General features: G+C 47.5%; 1 protein-coding gene and 1 pseudogene across 3 annotated transcripts in view; one reads left to right on the forward strand and one right to left on the reverse strand.

The window, feature by feature from the left end:
- TMEM63C (transmembrane protein 63C) overlaps positions 1-19,698 on the reverse strand; it is a 137,861-nt gene that overhangs the window by 73,609 nt on the left and 44,554 nt on the right. Inside the window, exon 2 of one of the 3 annotated variants that reach the window (XM_074392941.1) lies at positions 10,841-10,895. The exons of 1 other annotated variant lie outside the window; for it this stretch is intronic. The gene's annotated coding sequence lies outside the window, so the exon portion shown is untranslated. Of the gene's footprint in view, positions 1-6,412; positions 7,460-10,840; positions 10,896-19,698 lie in introns of those variants that run through there. One more of the 3 variants, XM_003924585.4, reaches the window with a different exon arrangement.
- On the forward strand, positions 9,101-17,989 carry LOC141583496 (protein FAM204A pseudogene; annotated as a pseudogene).

Genomic DNA, 19,698 nt, shown 5'->3' on the forward strand with positions numbered 1-19,698 from the left:
GAGCTCACTCTCTAGCAGAAGAGATAGACTCAGTGTGTTAAGGGCATTCAAGGCTGTCGAGATCTCATCTGGCTGAGATCCAGGGAGGGCTTCATCAAGGAGATAGCATTTGAATTGGTCTTTGAAGGGAAGGAAGACCGAACAGATGAGGATAGGGATAACAGCAAGGACTGGGATGGGGAGGGGTGGTGGTTCAGACAGCCCAGGGCACGTTTGATTTGCCAGAGCAATGGTTCTCAGCCAAGCTGAGGTGAGATGGGGCAGAAAACCTAGGCATGTGTATTTTGTAAAAACTTCAAGGGCATCTGACACTCCCCCGCCCCCCAAATAACCCTTAAGTGGGAGCATAGCGTGTAGGAAGGGAGCCTCACTGGAGAAGGCAGGTCAGGCTTACTCCAAGATGAGCCTTCAATGGCAGGCTTTGGGCCAGAGTGGCCTCAAAAGTAACTCCCAGGGGCAGTAGGCAGAGTCACGGGGACACCAGGCCCCGGGATAGGGCTGGATTGGAAAGCCTGCTCTTCCCGATCGCTTCTGCTCCTCTGTTTCTGGGAACAGATCAGGGCTGCTCTGGCGGGGGTTCCCTCCTCAGCCACACAGGAGGGTGCTGGGACTGGGGCTCCTTCTGCTTCTCCACTTGGCAGCTCTGTGACCCAAGCCAGGGGCTTCCTGTCCCTTGCTCCATGCAGCACAAGCTGCATGTATGTGCCTGGCCCAGAGCCCCAAGGAGCCCCTCCATGGAGTGTGGAGCCTGGGCCTGGCTAGGCCAGGTCCCCTTCCTTTGCTTTGGCTCAGCCCGTTGGAACCTAGGTGGGGGTGGGATGGGAATCCTAGCCTTCCACTTTCCCTGTTCCCATGACACGAGGTGTCCTTCAGCAGAACCCGCTCTGGGCGCCCTGCCCAGAGGAGGGGAAAGGGAGAAACGCACAACCTTCTCTTCCAAGTTCTTTTGTCTCAAGCAACTTCAGCAAAACCACCAGCCCCAGCAGTAGGAGGTGAGCTCAGGATGTGTCAGCTGTGCTCGGGAGGACAGCGCACAGATGACTCCCCTGGACACAGACTGGCCATGACCCCCATTTGGATTCTGCTGCTTTGGTGTGTGAGTGTGGTTGTGGCTGTCACAACCTCTCAAGCCACAGCTTTCTCATCTATTGAGCGGGCGATTCAGACCTGCTTTCTCTCCCAAGGCGTGGAGAGGATTAAAAAGTAATGACAGGGAATGTGAGGTCGCTGAGTGGCTCCAGGGCCTCAAGCCAGGCTCACTGTTCAGGCTCTGGTTCTTCTGGTACCTGAGAAAGTCTTCCCAAGCCAGGCCTAGCTGACGTGCCTGGGCACATGAGGCCCCAGCCAAGGAGGGATCCTTGGTCCAGCAACAGCTTATTCATTGTATGAAAGGACACTCCCTGCCCATACCACACACACACACATACACACACACACACACACACACACACACACACACACCCTCTGGTTCTGAGAAGATTCCCCCTCTGCCAGGTCCTCAGGGATGTGAAGCCTTTTTGTTTGTTTTGCTTTGTGTTTTTGAGACAGGGTCTGCTCTGTCGTCTGGGCTGGAGTGCAGTGGTGCAATCAGAGCTCACTGCAGCCTCAACCTCCTGGCCTTAAGTGATCCTTGCACCTCAGCCTCCTGAGTAGCTGAAACCACAGGCTTAGCTAATTTTTTTTACTTTTTTGTAGAGACAAGGTCTTTCTGTGTTGCCCAGACTGGTCTTGAACTCCTGGGTTCAAGCAATCCTCCCTCCTTGGCCTCCCAAAGTGCTAGGATTATAGGCATGAGCCACCATGCATGGCCTGAAGCCTTTTTGAAGGGGACAGTTCAGTTGTAATAGTGCCTGGAGCAGCTGACACTGTGGGTCAGCCATTGTTTGACATCGTTTGGTGTCACAAAAAAGCATGGTCTGGCTGGGCGTGGTGGCTCACTCCTGTAATCCCAGCACTTTGGGAGGCTGGGGCGGGCAGATCATTTGAAGTCAGGAGTTCGACACCAGCCTGGCCAACATGGCAAAACCTTGTCTCTACCAAAAATACAAAGAAATTAGCCAGATGTGTTGGAGCACGCCTGTAATCCCAGCTACTCGGGAGGCTGAGGCAGGAGAATCGCTTGAACCTGGGAGGTGGAGATTGCAGTGAGCCAAGATAGTGCCACTGCACTCCAGTGTGGGCAACAGAACAAGACTAAAACAAAAACAAAAACAAAACCATGGTCGCCATCCCAGAGGTTCCTGGACAGCCAGCCACTCAGTAGACAGAGGGATGAGCAAATGGAAAAATGAAGGGGACTCATGGTCACCAGGCACTATGCTGGGCACCTTTCTGCTTCCTCCCATCCATCCTCCCAGTGGCTCTGTGCGGTGGGGATTCACCATGTTGCAAACGGAGGACTTGCGGAAGTGAAATAAGCAGGTAATGAAACAAGTGGAAAGGTAGCTCCCGAGTGCCCCCCCCAGAGAGCGCGTCCATGTGTGACAGGTCCTCTGTGCTCCCATGCCCCCATCAAAGCAGGATTGATTTCCCCACAAGGCCCTGGGTGTGTGTTTCATTGCCCTCTGTAGCGTTTCTGGCCTATGCCCAAATCACTACCACTCAGATACCGCAAGGCAATGAGGCCTCAAGACCCAAAACCCAACAGACAGCCATATCCCAGAGGACTGGCCATAGCTCCATCTCGCCCATCTATCTCTCCGAAGACCCTAGGGTCACTTGCTCTTTTACTGGGACCCCATGGCCTGAGGCCAGCATGCACCTGGCTGAGAAGACTCAGCCAGAGTGAGGAGAAGGCTTCTGTCTCCAGGACCTTCCTTGGCTAGGCCACTAAGTAACGGGGAGGAGACAGTTTGGTTTCCTACTGGAAGCTGGCCTGGTCTTTCTGCCTCTGATCCTCTAAGAACACCAGAGGCCCTAGCTTGGCAGGAATGAAGGCCTACAAGCACAGGGCTGGGCATGACTCACCCACCTCCAGCCCAGCTCTTCCCATCTTGAAGGTGCTCGTGTCAAACAGCAGAGTGAAAGGTTGGGAGAAGCAGGTGGAAGCCCAGGACACTTGGGTCTTAGTCCTGGCTTTCTAAGCAGATCTATGCTTCAGGTTCCCTTTGGGGAGCATTACTAATGAGTAGGAGGAGGCAGGAGGTGAAAGTAAGGCACGCCTTCCCCATCCACCCTACCTCTGCATGTCTCAGCACCCGCCCCAGGGGTGCTGGCAAGGAACGTGGCAGCTTGAGTACTTATTCTGCCCCAGAAACACAGAACATGGAGTCCTGGCCACACTTTGTTCTTGTTCAGAGCCACCTTCGGTTGGGCCTGAGTAATGCAGATGGATCTAGAGCGAGGCCGCACCACACTTCATGAGCTGCCCACGTTCTCATCTCAGCTCCTCCTGTAACCCTACCTTGCAGGAGTCGCACCAGCCAACTCATGGGCAAGAATGTGGAGTTCCATTTACACCACCCATGCTGATGTGTAAGCTGTGAAAACCACTGCTCTCCCACGAGAGGGAAGAAGAGTGAACATCAGGGCCCCACCTCAGGCAAAACGAGGCACTAAAAGCTGCTGATCTCACTGGAAGCTGAGCACTTCCTCTAAGCACTTGCATTACAGCCTTTCCGCTTGTGAGCCTGCCCATGGCCTGAGCACCACGTGGGTTCCTGCAAACTGGACGCTCTGTGTAAAGAGCTCCCAGCACTTTATGCTCGTTATCTTTATGGTTCTCCCACCGGCCGCTTCCCAGGAAGAATCAGAGCAGAGTTCGTGGGATTCGAGAGTCGAGGCAGTGGGGAGGGTACAGAGCTGTAAGAAACTCCACTGTGCCGTCGCTTCCTGGCCTTTTGGCTAAGATCGAGTGGAAGCTCCTCTGTGCCGCTAGACACCCACATTTTACCGGAGTGAACATCCTGTTAAATATGTGAAATACCAGCTGGGTGTGAGGGGAGGAAACTCCTCAAGGCTCCAAGCACTACTGGAAGTGGGCTGGGGAGGGCTGACCTGCCTTCCCAGCCTAGAAGGATGGCCTAGGCTGGCCACAGAGGAAGAGGGTATCCTCTGAAGAAGAAACAACCATGCTTCCCCCATCGAGGCAGGAAACAGACGGCTTCCACCTAGATGGGAGACTCCAGGAATAATACTTCCCATTGACAAGTTTCCAAAGCGCTCCCACCCATCTGGAGAAGGTGTTTTCATGCATAGCTATCGGGTAGAGAAGCTGAGGGCAGAGTGCCAGTCAATAGAGGCACTTGGTCCAGGCTCTCTGCTCTTTAAGTCTGGTTCTCATTCATAACCCAGGGGGCCTCTCTGAGGCCTGACCCTGTCTCTGCTAGCTGGGAGGGATGCATACCACCAGCTTCCTGGGACATGGGGCCCTGGCCTCTTTCTGGAGAAGGGGACCCCAGCAACAGAGTTGAACATGTGGTTCCCATGCAGTAGGGTAGATCCTCTCCTCTCTGGCATTGTACGGTCACCCCACAGGCAGCTCTTCCCATCTGGTTTACTGGGAACCCCATCCCTTCCCACAGGTCACCCCAGTAGCTCCTGGTGGTCATCATGCAGTCCAAGGCTCCTGTGAAGCCAGCAGGGGCCAGCTTCAGGGACGCTGTGCTCAGAGGGTATCTGAAAAGTAGCAACTCATAAGCCAGGCATATGGCAACTGCTTCACTTGGAGTAAACGGAGGGCAGGGGAGGGGGCTAGCCGAACCTCCCATTGGAGATGCTGTCAGAGAGATACTGAAGTCCCTTTACCTGTGGATCCCCACTCCCCGGCTCTGCTCACAGCCACTGGCACTGGGGCAGAGGGATGTCTGCTTTTGGCTCCAATAGGCCCATAGAAATTGTGTATCCCCTGTGGGGGCATGGTGGGAATGTAACCAAAAGACTTCATTTCCCCTCTTCAAGCTGCTTCCTTCCCAAGTACCTAGAAAACGTATCTTAAAGGCAGAGAAAATGCTGTTGCTGTCCCCTGTCACCAACCTCCTCCACACCTGTCAGGAGGCCCTTGCTGCCTCAGCTTCTCAGCACTGGGACTGTGGGGTGTGAGAAGATGGGAAGAGGCACCTCCAGTCTGCCCTTTGGTGGCTGGGGAGTCAGGAGACCTGCATGGAGGTAAGAGACCTGGAGAAATCACTCCACCCTCCACACCTCAGTTTCCTCATCTGGCTCCGGCTCTAATCTATTATTGCTCTCTCCTTGCCTCAGTTTCCCTCCAGGGAAGGGCATCTGTCCCAGGGAGAAGAACAAGGGGAATTCACTTCTAAGGGCAAAGTTCACTTCCAAGGGCAATAGATGGAACATAGCCCATTTATCCCAGGGACAGGGGCCGGAGAGAGAACGAGGATGAGATGATAACAGAGTGGTGCTAAGTGATGGACCCTCTTCAGGAAAGCACGTCTTCCCGGAGCGCTGCGGGAGCTGAAGGAGAAAGTTAATCCCCTCGTCCCCCTCAGCATGGGCCTTCCTCCCCTCAAAGCCAACTTTCATTCTTTCCTTGAATCCGCAAGAGCAGCACAGGCTCACACCCACTGTGCTCAGATGAGTGTGTTTCATGAGCAATTTTCTCCTGTCCCCAGACAATCTAATTCCTGCTCACACTTATGACACCCTGGAGCCCCATGCAGAAGTTGCAACTCCCTCTCTTCTCAGGGATGAGGAAATGGGGTGCTGGGGTTGGGGGAGGACCAGGGGTCTACAGAGGAAGAAGGGCCCCTGCCCCTCCAGAGAGCATTCAATGAAGGCAGTGCCTGGAGGCCAGCTCTGTAAGGCCTGCTCAGTGACCTTGGTCAAGCCCCAGCACCCCTGGGTCTCAGTTTCCCTAGGAGCTTCATCCAAACACAACGTTTCTTTCTCAAGGCCAGGGCGAGTAGGGAGGCAAGAGCCTTTCTTCGGAAGCACATGGGGAAAAGGTGGCATCGTTCCTTTGGGGGCCCAGGAGCCCAGCCCGCCCAGCAGCAGCGCAGTAGTGACGTTGTCATAACCCATAATGGCAGAGCAGGCTGCCCCCTCCCGTCCCAGCCTAGAGAGTGGGCGGCAGAGCCCCGGGGAATCCCTGGGTGGGAGTGAGGGTGGCCCAGAGCGGTAACTCCCACCTGGCTGTCAGGCACGAGGCTGGGGACCCCCGGGCAAGCCTCCTACCCACCTCCATCCCCCAACCCAGTGAAGACCGATCTACTAAAGCCACGCCCTCCCGGGTGGGCTGCTCAGGCCACCCTTTCCTGGGTACCAGCTAGAGACAGCCAGCGTGGCAAGGGACTGTGGCGCAGTCTCCCCTACCCCCATCCCTCCTAATGCAAGCTCTCAGAAAGCAGAGAAACAAGCAATCCTTCCCCGCCCCCTCCCCGTGCGGGACCTGCATCCTGCGCCCCTTCTCCCAGCCCGACCAGCCCCGATCACTGCACCCGCCTCGAGTGCTCACCACATCTGCGTCCTCAGCACTCGGCCCCAGCCCCAGGCTCGGCGCTCAGGCCGCCAGGCGGTGGTGACAGGCTCCACGCTCCCCACCTGGGAGGAGACTGCCAGCGGGTCCTCCTCCTCGCCGGCCGGGCGAAGCCAGTCCCACGTGGCAAGGGACTGTCAGCAAATTCCCCTCTGCATCACCGCGGGAGAGGCATCCCGGCACCTCCCGAGCAGGGGTCAATCTCGGCCCCGCCCCAAAGCTGCTCTGACCCGCCGGGGAACCCAGGCCGGAGGATGCTACACGAAGACCCAGGCTCCGCCTCAGAGACCCTGCCGCTAACCAGGAACCATCTGCAAATTACTATCTCAAACGCACAAAGCTGTCGGTCCCTGGCTCCAGCTTGCTCCAGCTCCCCTGATGCATTGGGCCTTGGCAGCTCCTTTGCCACCTCCCCTGCCCTCACTCAGGCACGTCCTCTTTCCCAGTCTTCTTAGTCCCATCAGCCAGAAGCAAGAAAAGCCACCCCACTCCCACAAAGGTAGCGCTCTACCCCACCCAAGGACCAGGTCCTGGTACCGGCCCAGTGGCTGGTACCCAGCTGCCACCCAGGCCCCTTCTTCCCCAGCAAAAGAGCAATCTACAATTGGCCACAGCCACACCCCGGAGGCCCAGGGGAGTGGGCTGGGCCATTTCCAGTTTGCAGTGTGCCACACTCCTGCAGGTCTCAGTTTCATCAAAGTCATGGCCACTCTGCTACAGACCCTGGTGTTGACCCTGAGGACAGGTGCCAGTGTTTGCAACCCCCAAAGATCAGTGTGCAAAACAAGGGGCAGTAGTAAACAGCCTCTCCCTCCCAGGCAGGGGCCTAGGCACATTTATGTCATAGTCATTATCGGGCACTTGCAGTACAGTAGCTAACTGGGGAGGAGCCACTGCCCAACCCTCTCTGAAAGTGACTCCTTTTCACCAGTTAGGGCTGTTAGCAATATGATAAGAAGGCCATAGAGGAAGCCATGTGAACACAAGGTCATGAGGTGCCAGGGCAGGGGGTCAAAGGCTGGTTATGCTTTCATGGGTTGATTTCCCCATAACCAGCAGCACAGCGCCCCCCTCCCACACAACCCCGCCAAGCTGGCACACCCTGGTCATCTCCCTCTTTCCTTGACCCCCTGGTTCTCATGACCCAACCACCCCATGAAGACCCAAGAGTGAGCCACATAGACAGATTCTGCTGAAGTCTATTCATTATGCACTCACTCACCCACTCATTCTTTTATCTTTTTCATTCATGGGACAGGAAGGCTTTGACCATCTCTTCTGCAGTGGCAGCAGGGCATCAGGGTCTAGGTTCTAGCCCGAGCTCAGTGGCTATCATGCTGTGCAACCCTGGGTAGCTCACTTGACCTCTCTTTGTTTTTCCCTCTCATCTGTAATTCTGAGAGGGCTGGTCTAATTTGGGTCTCAGACCCCTCTGCCGTGACACTTTTATTCTCTTCCAGGATAAAGGCTGGCCGATACAAAGACAAACCAGATCAATATAAGAGTAGTGCTGAGGGCCAGACGCGGTGGCTCACGCCTGTAATCCCAGCACTTTGGGAGGCTGAGGCGGGTGGATCACAAGGTCAAGAGATTGAGACCATCCTGGTCAACATGGTGAAACCCCGTCTCTACTAAAAATACAAAAAATTAGCTGGGCATGGTGGTGCATGCCTGTAATCCCAGCTACTCAGGAGGCTGAGGCAGGAGAATTGCCTGAACCTAGGAGGCGGAGGTTGCAGTGAGCCGAGATTGCGCCATTGCACTCCAGCCTGGGTAACAAGAACAACACTCCCTCTCAAAAAAAAAAAAAAAAAAAAAAAAAAAAGAGTAGTGCTGGGAACGATAGCTGCCTGGGCCTGGATTCAGGATTCAGTCCTAGCTGGGCCACCTAAATGTGGAACTTAACCTCTCTGTGCTTCATTTTTTTTTTTTTTTTTTTTTTTTGCATATGGAAAATGGGGGAAACAATAATCATAAACTTAAAGGGTGATAATGAGAATTAAATGAAATACTGTATACAAAATAAATGCTCTGCAAATATTCATTGTTGTTGCTGTAGTTATGCTATTCATAGTCTGGTGGGACAGCATAAATTCTCAACAAAAGCAGTTTGTCTTTTCCTTCTCTGCTTCATCATCACAGAAGCTGTCGTTAAGCCCGTACCCAAACCACTCCAGCTCCTAGAGGAAAAACCTGATAAGCATCAAGGACATGCCATAAAGAGAGGTCAGGCAGCGTGGCTCAAGCCTGTATTCCCAGCACCTTGGGAGGCTGAGGCGGGCAGATAACTTGAGGTCAGGAGTTTGAGACCAGCCTGGCCAACATGACAAAGGCTTGTCTCTACTAAAAATACAAAAATTAGCTGGATGCAGTGGCGCATGCCTGTAAACCTAGCTACTTGGGAGGCTGAGGCTGGAGAATCGCTTGAACCCATCATATACAGAGAATAGCATAAGTTGAAAACGCATTTAATCCACCTGATATGGTTTGACTGTGTCCCCACTCAAATATCTTGAATTGTAGTTCACATAATCCCCATATGTCATGGGAGGGACCTAGTGGGAGGTAACTGAACCATGCTGTTCTTGTGATAATGACAGACTTCTCACGAGACCTGATGGTTTTATAAGGAGCATTTATCCCTTTTACTCAGCACTTCTTTTCCTGCCGCCATATGAAGAAGGATGTGTTTGCTTCCCCTTCTGCCATGATTGCAAGTTTCCTGATGCCTCTCCAGCCATGCTGAACTGTGAGTCAATTAAACCTCTTTTCTTTTCCTTTTTCTTTTTTTAAGACAGAGTCTCACTCTGTTGCCAGGATGGAGTGCAGTGGCATAATCTCGGTTCACTGCAACCTCCACCTCCTGGGTTCAAGAGATTCCCCTGCTTCGGCCTCCAGGAGTAGCTAAGACTACAGGCGCCTGTCACCACACTGGGCTAATTTTTTGTAGCTTAGCAGACATGGGGTTTCACCATGATGGCCAGGATGGTCTCGATCTCCTGACCTCATGATCCACCCACCTCGGCCTCCCAAAGTGCTGGGATTATAGGCATAAGCCATCGCACCACCCGGCCTAAATGTCTTTTCTTTATAAATTAACAAGTCTCAAGTATGTCTTTTTAGCAGCATGAGGACAGACTAACACACTACCTAACCTACCAAACATCATAGCTAACCTAACCTACCTTAATTGTGCTCAGAATACTGACATTAACCTAAAATTGGGCAAGATCCTCTAACACAAAGCCTACTGTATAATAAAATGTTGTGTTAGATGGCATTGTGTCAGATGATTTTATTTACTGAATACTGAAATTGAAAAACATGGTAGTTAGATGGATACTTAAAAGTATGATTTCTGCTGGATGCATATTGCTTTTGCACCATCTTAAGGTCAAAAAATCGTAAGTAGAATCGTTGTAAGTCGGACTGCCTGTATTGATCAATGAAATTGCCTGAGATCTTAAACCAGCCCAGTTAACAACTGCAGGGACACAGCCTTCATAGTTTTGAACGTATAGTGGCCCTGGGAACTTGCCTCTGTTATTTAGAAATAATTTTATCATAAACACTTGATCTCTCAAAGACCTACACACACAAGAATGCACATTGCAGAATTGTTTGTAATTACAAAAACAATAACAAAAAATAACAATAACAACAACAACAACAGAAACCTCACAACTGTGCACAGCCTACACAAATGTACGTGGCTTTTCTGTAGTACCCAGGTGAGATGTTCAGGCAAATTCAAAATGAGAGAGAAAAGGCAGGAAGCGACAGCCACACAACAGTGTCCCTATCACCCCAAGGCGTGGCGATGGGTGAGGCTGCTAGGCAGAGGGTAAGCAGAGGGCCATGGTCTTAGAGATGATGGGAGTCAGACCACAGATTTTACTACAGGACCCAGAATAGAAACATATGCCACTGACAGGGACAGTATTTTCAAGGCAGAACCAAGACACTGTTTGTACTTTAAGTGGCAAGCCACATACTCTAGGGAACCCCTGATCCCAAGAGCCAAATAAAAACTCTCTAAGAAAGTGGATCCATTTTGGGAGCTCAGGCTTCTATCACATGCTCTAATCTGCCTTTCCAGACAGAACAAAATTTGATTTTTTGTGCAGAAAGTAGCAGGGAAATGTGTTGGAATGGAAAACCATTTTTTCAGTGTCCTCTGCCTAACCAGACACAGGGTTGTGGATTTCTAGAAAGAAGATGACCTCAGGCTTAGGTCTAGACACACAGCACTGTCCCTACTTGGAAGCTGGCGTTCCCCAGTGGAGGAGTCAAGCCCTGTGATCACTCAGCCCCACCACAGCAGAGAATCCAGGCCTCCCTTCTTCTGGGGCAACCCTGGCCCCTCTGCCCTCTCTTACCCCTGGCCTCAGGTCAGGCGCCACTCACCAAGGCCCCACCAAGTGGGTAGTCTTAGCCAGCAGCAATCTCTTCTGCTTCTCCCCTGGAAGAAGAGAAATTCACAACTGGTAGGAGGTCATTGTTATCCATCGCTAACAGCTTCTATCACTTAATGATATTGGAAACTTCTGGGTGGGTGAGGTCAGAAGCAGGTGTTGATGACATCACAAAAGAAACACTGTTGTGCTGGAACTCTGTGATTCTGGTATCATTTCTTCACCCAGAGTTGAGCTCAGCTGCACATTTTCAGACAGATCTGGGAGTTGAAGGCTGCACAGCCTCCCCTCGATTCTAACTTGAGCCTGGCCGATGCCCTGCAGTATTAGATCTTTAAAGAATACATGGGTCCTGCTGGGCATGCTGGCTCATGCCTGTAATCCCAGCACTTTAGGAGGCCGAGGCAGGCGGATCATAAGCTCAAGAGATTGAGACCACCGTGGCCAACATGGTGAAACCCTGTCTCTACTAAAAATACAAAAATTAGCTGGACATGGTGGCGCACACCTGTAATCCCAGCTACTCGGGAGGCTGAGGCTGGAGAATCACTCCACCTGGGAGGTGGAGGTTGCAGTGAGCCAAGATCGCGCCACCGCACTCCAGCCCGGTGACAAAGCAAGATTCCATCTAAAAAAAAAATGGGTTTTGCATTGATATTTTATCGAGGCTATAGAACTCCTTTGCTCCCCCAAGCTATTCACGAGACAGAAATATGGGTTTCTTCTGGGTGACAAAGTGAAGATCTCCCCTTGAGGGCCTCACGTCCAGGCTCTTGAAATCAGCTCTGTTATACTCCTTCCCCTGGGAATTGGAGTCTGTTTTCAGTAATGAACCTTTCCTTTGTTGTATAAGCTTTATTAACCTTGTGAAATAGAATATACAGAGAAGCATATACCATACACAAATGAGCACTATAATGAATAATCATAAAGCAAACACTTGTGTAGGGACACTATTTAAGTCGAGAAATAGAACATTATCACCACAAGTTTCCCTATATTGTTTCTCAATCCACCCCTTCCTCTTCCAGTCCCTCCCTGCACAGAGAGAGCCCTATCCTGAATTCAGCGGCAATCTTTTCTTACATTGCTTTGTACTTTTACCACCTGATTATTCATTCTTAATATAGTTTGGTCTGTATTTTAAGTGTACATTGATAGAATTATAGTATAAATATACTTTCATGTTGGGCTGTTAAAAGTCAACTTTTTTTTTTTTTTTTAGATGAAGTTTTACTCTTGTTGCCCAGGCTGGAGTGCAATGGCACAATCTCGGCTCACTGCAACCTTCACCTCCCAGTTTCAAGTGATTCTCTTGCGTTGGCCTCCCAGGTAGCTGGGATTACAGACATGTGCCAGCATGCCTGGCTAATTTTTTTTATTTTTAGTAGAGATGAGGTTTCACCATATTGGCCAGGCTGGTCTCGAACTCTTGATCTCAGGTAATCTACCCGCCTCAGCCTCCCAAAGTGCTGGGATTACAGCTGTGAGCCACCATTCCCGGCCTCAATGTTGTATTTTTAAGATTCATCCACATTGTGGTATGCAGTTGGAGCTCATTCATTGTCATTGCTCTTTTGTTTGTGCCATAAATTAATTAATCCTGGTTTGCTTGGCATTTGTTTTTATTTCCAGTTTTTTATTAGTGAGTGCTACGATTTGAATATTTTTGTCTCCTCCAAAATTAATTAATTGAAAAATATAGGCTGGGTGCGGTGGCTCACTCCTCTAATTCCAACACTTTGAGAGGCTGAGGACAGCAGATTGCTTGAACCTAGGAGTTTGAGATCAGCCTGAGCAACATAGTGAGACTCCATCTGTAAAAAAAACACAAAAATTAGCTGGGCCTGGTGGCATTCACCTGTGGTCCTAGCTACTCTGGAAGCTGCGGTGAAAGGATTGCTTGAGCCTGGGAGGCAGAAGTTGCAGTGAGCCAAGATCACGCCACTGCACTGCAGCTTGGGTGACAGAGTGAGACCCTGTCTCAAAAAAAAAAAAAAAGAAAGAAAGAAAGAACATGGACACATGGAGGGGAGCATCACTGGGGTCTGTTGGGGGGACTAGGGGAGGGACAGCGGTGGGTAGGGAGTTGGGGAGAAATTCCAAATATAGGTGACAGGGATAGAGGCAGCAAACCACATTGCCCTGTGCGTACCTATGCAACAATCCTGCATGTTCTGCACATGTACCCCAGAACCTAAAGTGTAATAAATTATTAAAAAAGGAAAGAAAAGGAAAAAGAAAAAGATGATAACGCGAGGAATCATTTTAAACTGTTCCAGAGCATAGAAATAGAAATAAAATGCCCATATTATTTTATATGACGCCCACATAACACTGAAACAATACACAACAATGATGTCACACAAAAAATTATTTCTTAAAATATATTTTGGTTGATAGGGTCTTAAGATGGCTGCTGGGCGGCTGCTTCCTGACAGAAGGAACGATGTGGAGTGGGCTGCTCCCTCCTGGCCTAAATGAAAGTGATGTCGAGTCAGACTCTGAAGATGAAGCTGCATTGGAGGACTCTGGACTCAACTTACAGGAAGAGAAAGAGGATGGGAACACCAGAAACGCAGAGATCATAGATTTCTCAGCAGATGAACCAAAAACTGAAACAGAGTCACATGTGAATGCCTAAGAAGAGTGTCCTTCTGGAATTCTCTTAGGTATGTGGAATTGAACAGTCCTCAAACGCAACCCAGTGGAAGGAGCTTACTCAGTATTTCTGAGTCAATGATAGGTTTGACGCCCCCTCCAATCCCCCTGAAAAGAGGATGGACCAGGCTGTGGCAGAGCGGAATATTGAGAAGGCTGAGGAACCAGCTAGCTATTCGAGAGCTTGGTGTAAAAATTGCCAAAGCAGTTGCCTGCCACAACTTTGTAAAAGCCAAAAAAAGGAGGCTAATAATTCACAGACTGCCCCAAAAAAGGAGAAACTCGCATGGGGGTTTGAAGCAAAGAAGAGATGGGAAACCAAAAGCAACATGGGATGTGTGTAACCTGCCAGAGTGCTTTAAGACATTTGTAGACTCAAATGCTCAATTTACCAAGAATGGTTTCCTGCCTATGTTAAATATATCAGAAAATTGATAGCACTAGAAAAAAAAATAAGCATAAAATTTGGGAGTTTGATGATCAGCTCTTTTCAACCTTCCTCTAAGGACTTTGTCCTGTTGAAGTGAATAAAACGAAGCATTCTGTTATTTGTATAAGAAATGTAAGAAAAAATACAGAAAAAAGGAGAGGATTTTATTCATTTATTTGTATAAACCTATAGTATACAATCAGCTGCTTTTCATTTATTTGGTTTAGCATAGCCAATGAGCTTCTTGTACTTTCTTTTCTTTTCTTTCTTTTTTTCTTTTCTTTTCTTTTCTTTTTTTTTTTTTTTTTTTTTTTTTTGAGACAGAGTCTTGCTCACTGTGTCACCAGGGTAGAGTGCGTTAGCATGGTCTTGGGTAACTGCAACCACTGTCTGCTGGGTTCAAGTGATTCTCATGCCTCAGCCTCCTGAGTAGCTGGGATTACAGGCAGGTGCCACCATGCCTGCCTAATTTCGCTTTGTATGTTTAGTGGAGATGGGGTTTTGTCTTGTTGGTTAGGCTGGTCCTGGCCTCATAGGATCCACCTGCCTCGGCCTCGCTGAGTGCTGGGATTACAGGCATGAGTGATTGTGCTGGCCTTGTACTTTCTTATCTGTACCTGGTAAAACTACACGTTTATTGGAACTGTGTTTTTAGCATTGATAATTGTCTATAATGGGTTAGTTGTAAGTGCCAAAATGTCTCAATTGATACTGTTTTTACTAATGACTTGATCTTAATGTCGTGAAAGTAGTTACTGATTTTTTAATTGAAGGCAGTAGACTTGATTTCAGAATTGCATAGTAAAAGCAGCTTACTAATTTTTGTGTGCTTTCAGATAAACTATTACAATAAAAAAAGGGGCAGAATGTTAAAAAAAATTTTTTTTCCATCATGGTTACTGCCTGAGCAAGTTGGAGCTATGGGTGAGGGTTCCCTGGAATAGGGACAGGTTGCTTCCAGGTGGTTCTGATACACCTCATTCTGCAGCTGTCCTTTTCATAGTCCAGCCCCATAAGAAACGTATGGTATGGAAGTAGTACAGGAAAACTTCCTCTTCTCTTCTTTAGACTTGCTTCCTCACTTTTTTTTTTTTTTAAAAAAGCAAAGGGTATTCTTTATTTATTTTTTAATTTATTTTGAGGTGGAGCCTTGCTCTTGTTACCCAAGCCGTAGTGCAATGGCACGATCTCAGCTCACTGCAACCTCAGCCTCCTGGGTTCAAGTGATTCTCCTGCCTCAGCCTCCTGAGTAGCTGGGATTACAGGTGCCTGCCACCACACCCAGCTAGTTTTTGTATTTTTAGTAAAGACAGGGTTTCGCCATGTTGGCCAGGCTGGTCTTGAACTCCTGACCTTGTGATCCGCCCGCTTTAGCCTCCCAAAGTGCTAGGATTGCAGGAATGAGCCACTGTGCCAGGCCAAGACCCTCTCTTTATGATCTCATTTAATCTTTATTACCTCCTAATAGGCCCTGTCTCCAAATACAATAACGTTGTGGGTTAAAGCTTCAATATGTGAATTTGGGAGGGACACAGTTCAGTTGAAAACAGGCATCTATGAAGAACCCACAGCTCACATCATACTTAATAATGAAAGATTAAAAGCCTTTCCTATACAATCAGGAACAAGATTAGGATGTTAGCTCTCGTCACTTCTATTCAACAATACATTGGCAGTTCTATCTAGGGCAATTAGTCAATAAATAAAAGACAGTCGGATTGGAAAGGAAAAAGTAAAACTATCTCTATTTGCAGATCATATATTCATATATCGAACCCCCTAAAGAACTTACAAGAAAAGACTATTAGAGTTAATAAACAAGTTTAGTGAAGTTTTAGTGTACAAAAATCAGTTGTATTTCCATATACTAGCAATGAACAATCTAAAAATAAAATTAAGAAGTTCATTAATAGCAGCATTGAAAAACATAAAATAATTGTGAATAAATTTCACCAGGTAAGTATAAGATTTGTATACTTAAAACTACTGTTGAAAAAAAATTTTAACTGAAATAAATAAAAGACATCCCATATTCATGAATTGAAAGACTTTCTTTTTTTACACAAGGTCTCTCTCTGTTGCCTAAGCTGGAGTGCAGTGGCTCAGTCATGTCTCACTTCAGCCTCAACCTCCTGAGCTCAATCAAGCGATCCTCCTACCTCAGTCTCCCAAGTAGCTGGGACCAGAGGCACACACCACCACACCAGGCTAATTTTTGCATTTTTTTGTAGAGATGTGGCTTCACCATGGTCCCCAGTCTGGATCTTAATGTTTTTAAGATGACAGTACTCCTCAAAATGATCTACAGATTCGGTGCAATATCGATCAGAATTCCAGCTGACTTCTTTGTAGATATGGACAAGCTAATTTTAAAATTTATATGGAATTACAAGTCACCTGAATCCCAATCACAGTCTTGAAAAAACAACAACAACATTGAAGGACTGACACTTCTCAATTTCAAAATTTACCACAAAGCTTCAGTAATTGAAACAATGTGATACTGGTATGATCTCAATTCCGATCTATATGAAATAGAATTGAGAACTCAGAAATAAACCCATACGTCTATGGTCAGTTCGTTTTCCACAAAGGTACCAAGATAATTTGATGGTGGAAAGAATGGTCTTGTCAACAAGTAGTCCTGAAATAATTCAATACCCATATGCAAAAGAATTTGGGTCCCCTACTTCATACCATATAAAAAAATTAGAACATGTCAGAGTCCTAAATGTAAGAGACCTAAAGCCATGGAACTTTTAGAAGGAAACATAGGTGTAAATCTTTGTGACTTTGAATTAGACAAGGTTTCTTAAATATGACACCAGAAATACAGAAAATGAAAGAAAGACGGATGTATTGAATTTCACCCAAATTTAAAACTTTTTTGCATCAAAGGACACTGTCAGAAGAGACAACCCACAGAATGGAATAGAATATTTGGAAATCACATATTAGATACGGACTTTAAAATATATATAGTTTTAAACTCTTACAATTCAGCAATAAAAAGACAACTCAATTTTTAAAAACAAGCAAAAGACTTGAGTAGACATTTCCCCAAAGAAGATATGTAAGTGGCTAATGAGCACATGAAGAGATGCTCAGCATCATTCGTCATTAGGGAAATGGAAATCAAAACCACAGAGAGATGCCACTTCACACCCTCTAGGATGGACACAAGATGGAAAATAACAGGTGTCGGTGAGGATGTAAAGAAATTGGAACCTTCATACGTTGGTGATAGGAATGTACAATGGTGCAGCCACTGTAGAAAATAGTTTCATGGTCCCCCAATGATTTAAATATAGAGTTACATATGTCCCAGCAATTTCACTCCTAGGTATATATACAAGAAAATTGAAAACATGTTCAAAAAAATTTGCACATAAATGTTCATAGCAACATTATTCATAACAGCCAAAAAGTAGAAACAACCCAAATGTCTATTGATGAATGAATGAAGAAAATGTGATACATCTATACGATTAACTATTCAGCCATCAAAGGAATGAAGTACTGATATGTTCTACAATATGAATGAATCTTGAAAATATTATTCTAAGTGAAAGAGGCCAGACACAACAGGCCCTATATTGTATGATTCTGTCTATACAAAATGTCCAGAATAGGTACATCCACAGAGATAGAAAGCTGGTTATTCACTGGCAAGTGCCGGAGTGTTGGGTGGTTCTCATGGTGGTGGTGATAGTGACAGAGGACTGAAGCGACTGCTTTGTGGGTATAGGGTTTTCTTTCTGGGGTGATGAAAGTGTTCTGTAATTATTGGTGATGGTTGCACAACTCTGTGAGTACACACACAAAAAAAGCCCTACTGAATTGTATTTTTTAAAGCAGTTTAAATTTTATGTTAATTATGTCTTTAAAAAACACCTGGAGTGTATTTCTATGTATATGGGAGATGGAGATCCAATTTCACTTTTTACCTGCGGCCCTTCATCATCATTTACTGAAAATATTGTCCATTCCTGACTACTCTGCAGCGCCACCTCTGCCATAAGTCAATATGGGCTCCCTGACACCACTTCTCCTGTCCCTCAAAGATGCCCCTTTGGGCCTTGCATGCTCCTCCGTATCCTGGAGCAGCCTAAAGGGGTCTTGGTGCAGTGGGCAGGAACAGCAGCTGTAGACACCCATGGGTCATTTGTTAAGTCTGACGCCTCTAAGCTGGCACTACCTGCTTTTGAGCATATATTACCCTGACTTTATTGCAAGCATAATATTAGTTGTAGGAAAATACAGCTAACTACTAAATGCCCTTTAGGTTACAGTGAGATAACTTCGTCCTCGCCTTCAGTTCCCCTTTGGCCGAGCAATACTTAATATTCTCAGCTCTGCCCACCATTTCCTTTCAGATCTTTCTATTCTGAGCAGGAATCCTCCCTCTCTCTGATGCCTCACACTGTGATGAGCTGGAGAGCCAGCTACCTCTTCGCCCCAGCAATCTCCTCACCAGCCTTGCCCCTTTCCAAAGCACTTCCAAATAACAACAGTAATCGCTAACATTTGTTACACCTCACACACATTAACACGTGTATCTATCTACATGGATAGAGAGATACCTTGTAGTGTCCGGGGGCGGTGGCTCATGCCTGTAATCCCAGCAATTTGGGAGGCTGAGGTGGGTGGATCACGAGGTCAGGAGTTCGACACCAGCCTGTCCAACATGATGAAACCCTGTCTCTACTAAAAACACAAAGATTAGCTGGGTATGGTGTCAGGCGCCTGCAATCTCAGCTACTCAGGAAGCTGAGGCAGGAGAATCGCTTGAACCTGGGAGGTGGAGGTTGCAGTGAGCCGAGATCACACCATTGCGCTTCAGCCTGGGCAACAGGGCAAGATTCCGTCTCAAGAAAAAGAAAAGAGATATCTTGTAGTATCTACTACAAGGTAGATATTATTATTATAGTTCCCAATTAATCTTCGAAATATAACAGGTAAGGGAGACTTCACTATTATAAGTTGTAACACTTTACGGATGAGGACACAGGTTCAGTAACTTGGCTGAGACATGAGCAGGAAGAGGCTTGGCAAAGCCCGGAACTGTCTTTCTCTCTCTAGATGCTGTATTTCTTGTGGATGGTCAGAACTGCCTGGCCAACCCAGAGAAGAGTGAGAAGGAATAAATCATTATTGACTTTAAGCCATTGGTTTTTTGGGTGGTTTGTTACACAGCGATATGTACCTGAAACAGATGTGGAATATTAGATTGTAGATGAATATTTTCAACATGAAGATATGTTTACAACATATTGTTAAGTGAAAAAGGGGAAGCTACAAAACAATGCGTGCAACATGAGCTCATTGTTGCAAAAAACAAAAGCAGATGATCTGAATCTATTCCATTCCTGTTTGGGAGAGTGTGTATTTAGACGTTGAGGCATGCTTGTATTTGCATGTGGGAGGGGAAGAAGAGAAACCCCTGCCCCCCATTCCTAGCCTTGCTTGGCTGAGGGACATGGGGTGGGGAGCAGTCATCCTATAACTGCACGTGATTTCTTTTTTTAATTTTTAGAGATAAAGTCTTGCTCTGTCGCTCAGGCTGGAGCGCAATGGCTCAGTCATAACTCACTGCAGCCTGGAACTCCTGGGTTTAAGCAACTCTTCTGCCTCAACCCACCAAGGAGTTGGAACTACAGGCTACACACCACTACACCTGGCTAATGTTTTATTTTGATTTTTTGTTGAGACAGAGTCTCACTATGTTGCCCAGGCCAGTCTCGAACTCCTGGCCTTAA

The sequence above is a fragment of the Saimiri boliviensis genome, chromosome 2, assembly GCF_048565385.1.
Source record: "Saimiri boliviensis isolate mSaiBol1 chromosome 2, mSaiBol1.pri, whole genome shotgun sequence".
Lineage (NCBI taxonomy): Eukaryota > Metazoa > Chordata > Mammalia > Primates > Cebidae > Saimiri > Saimiri boliviensis.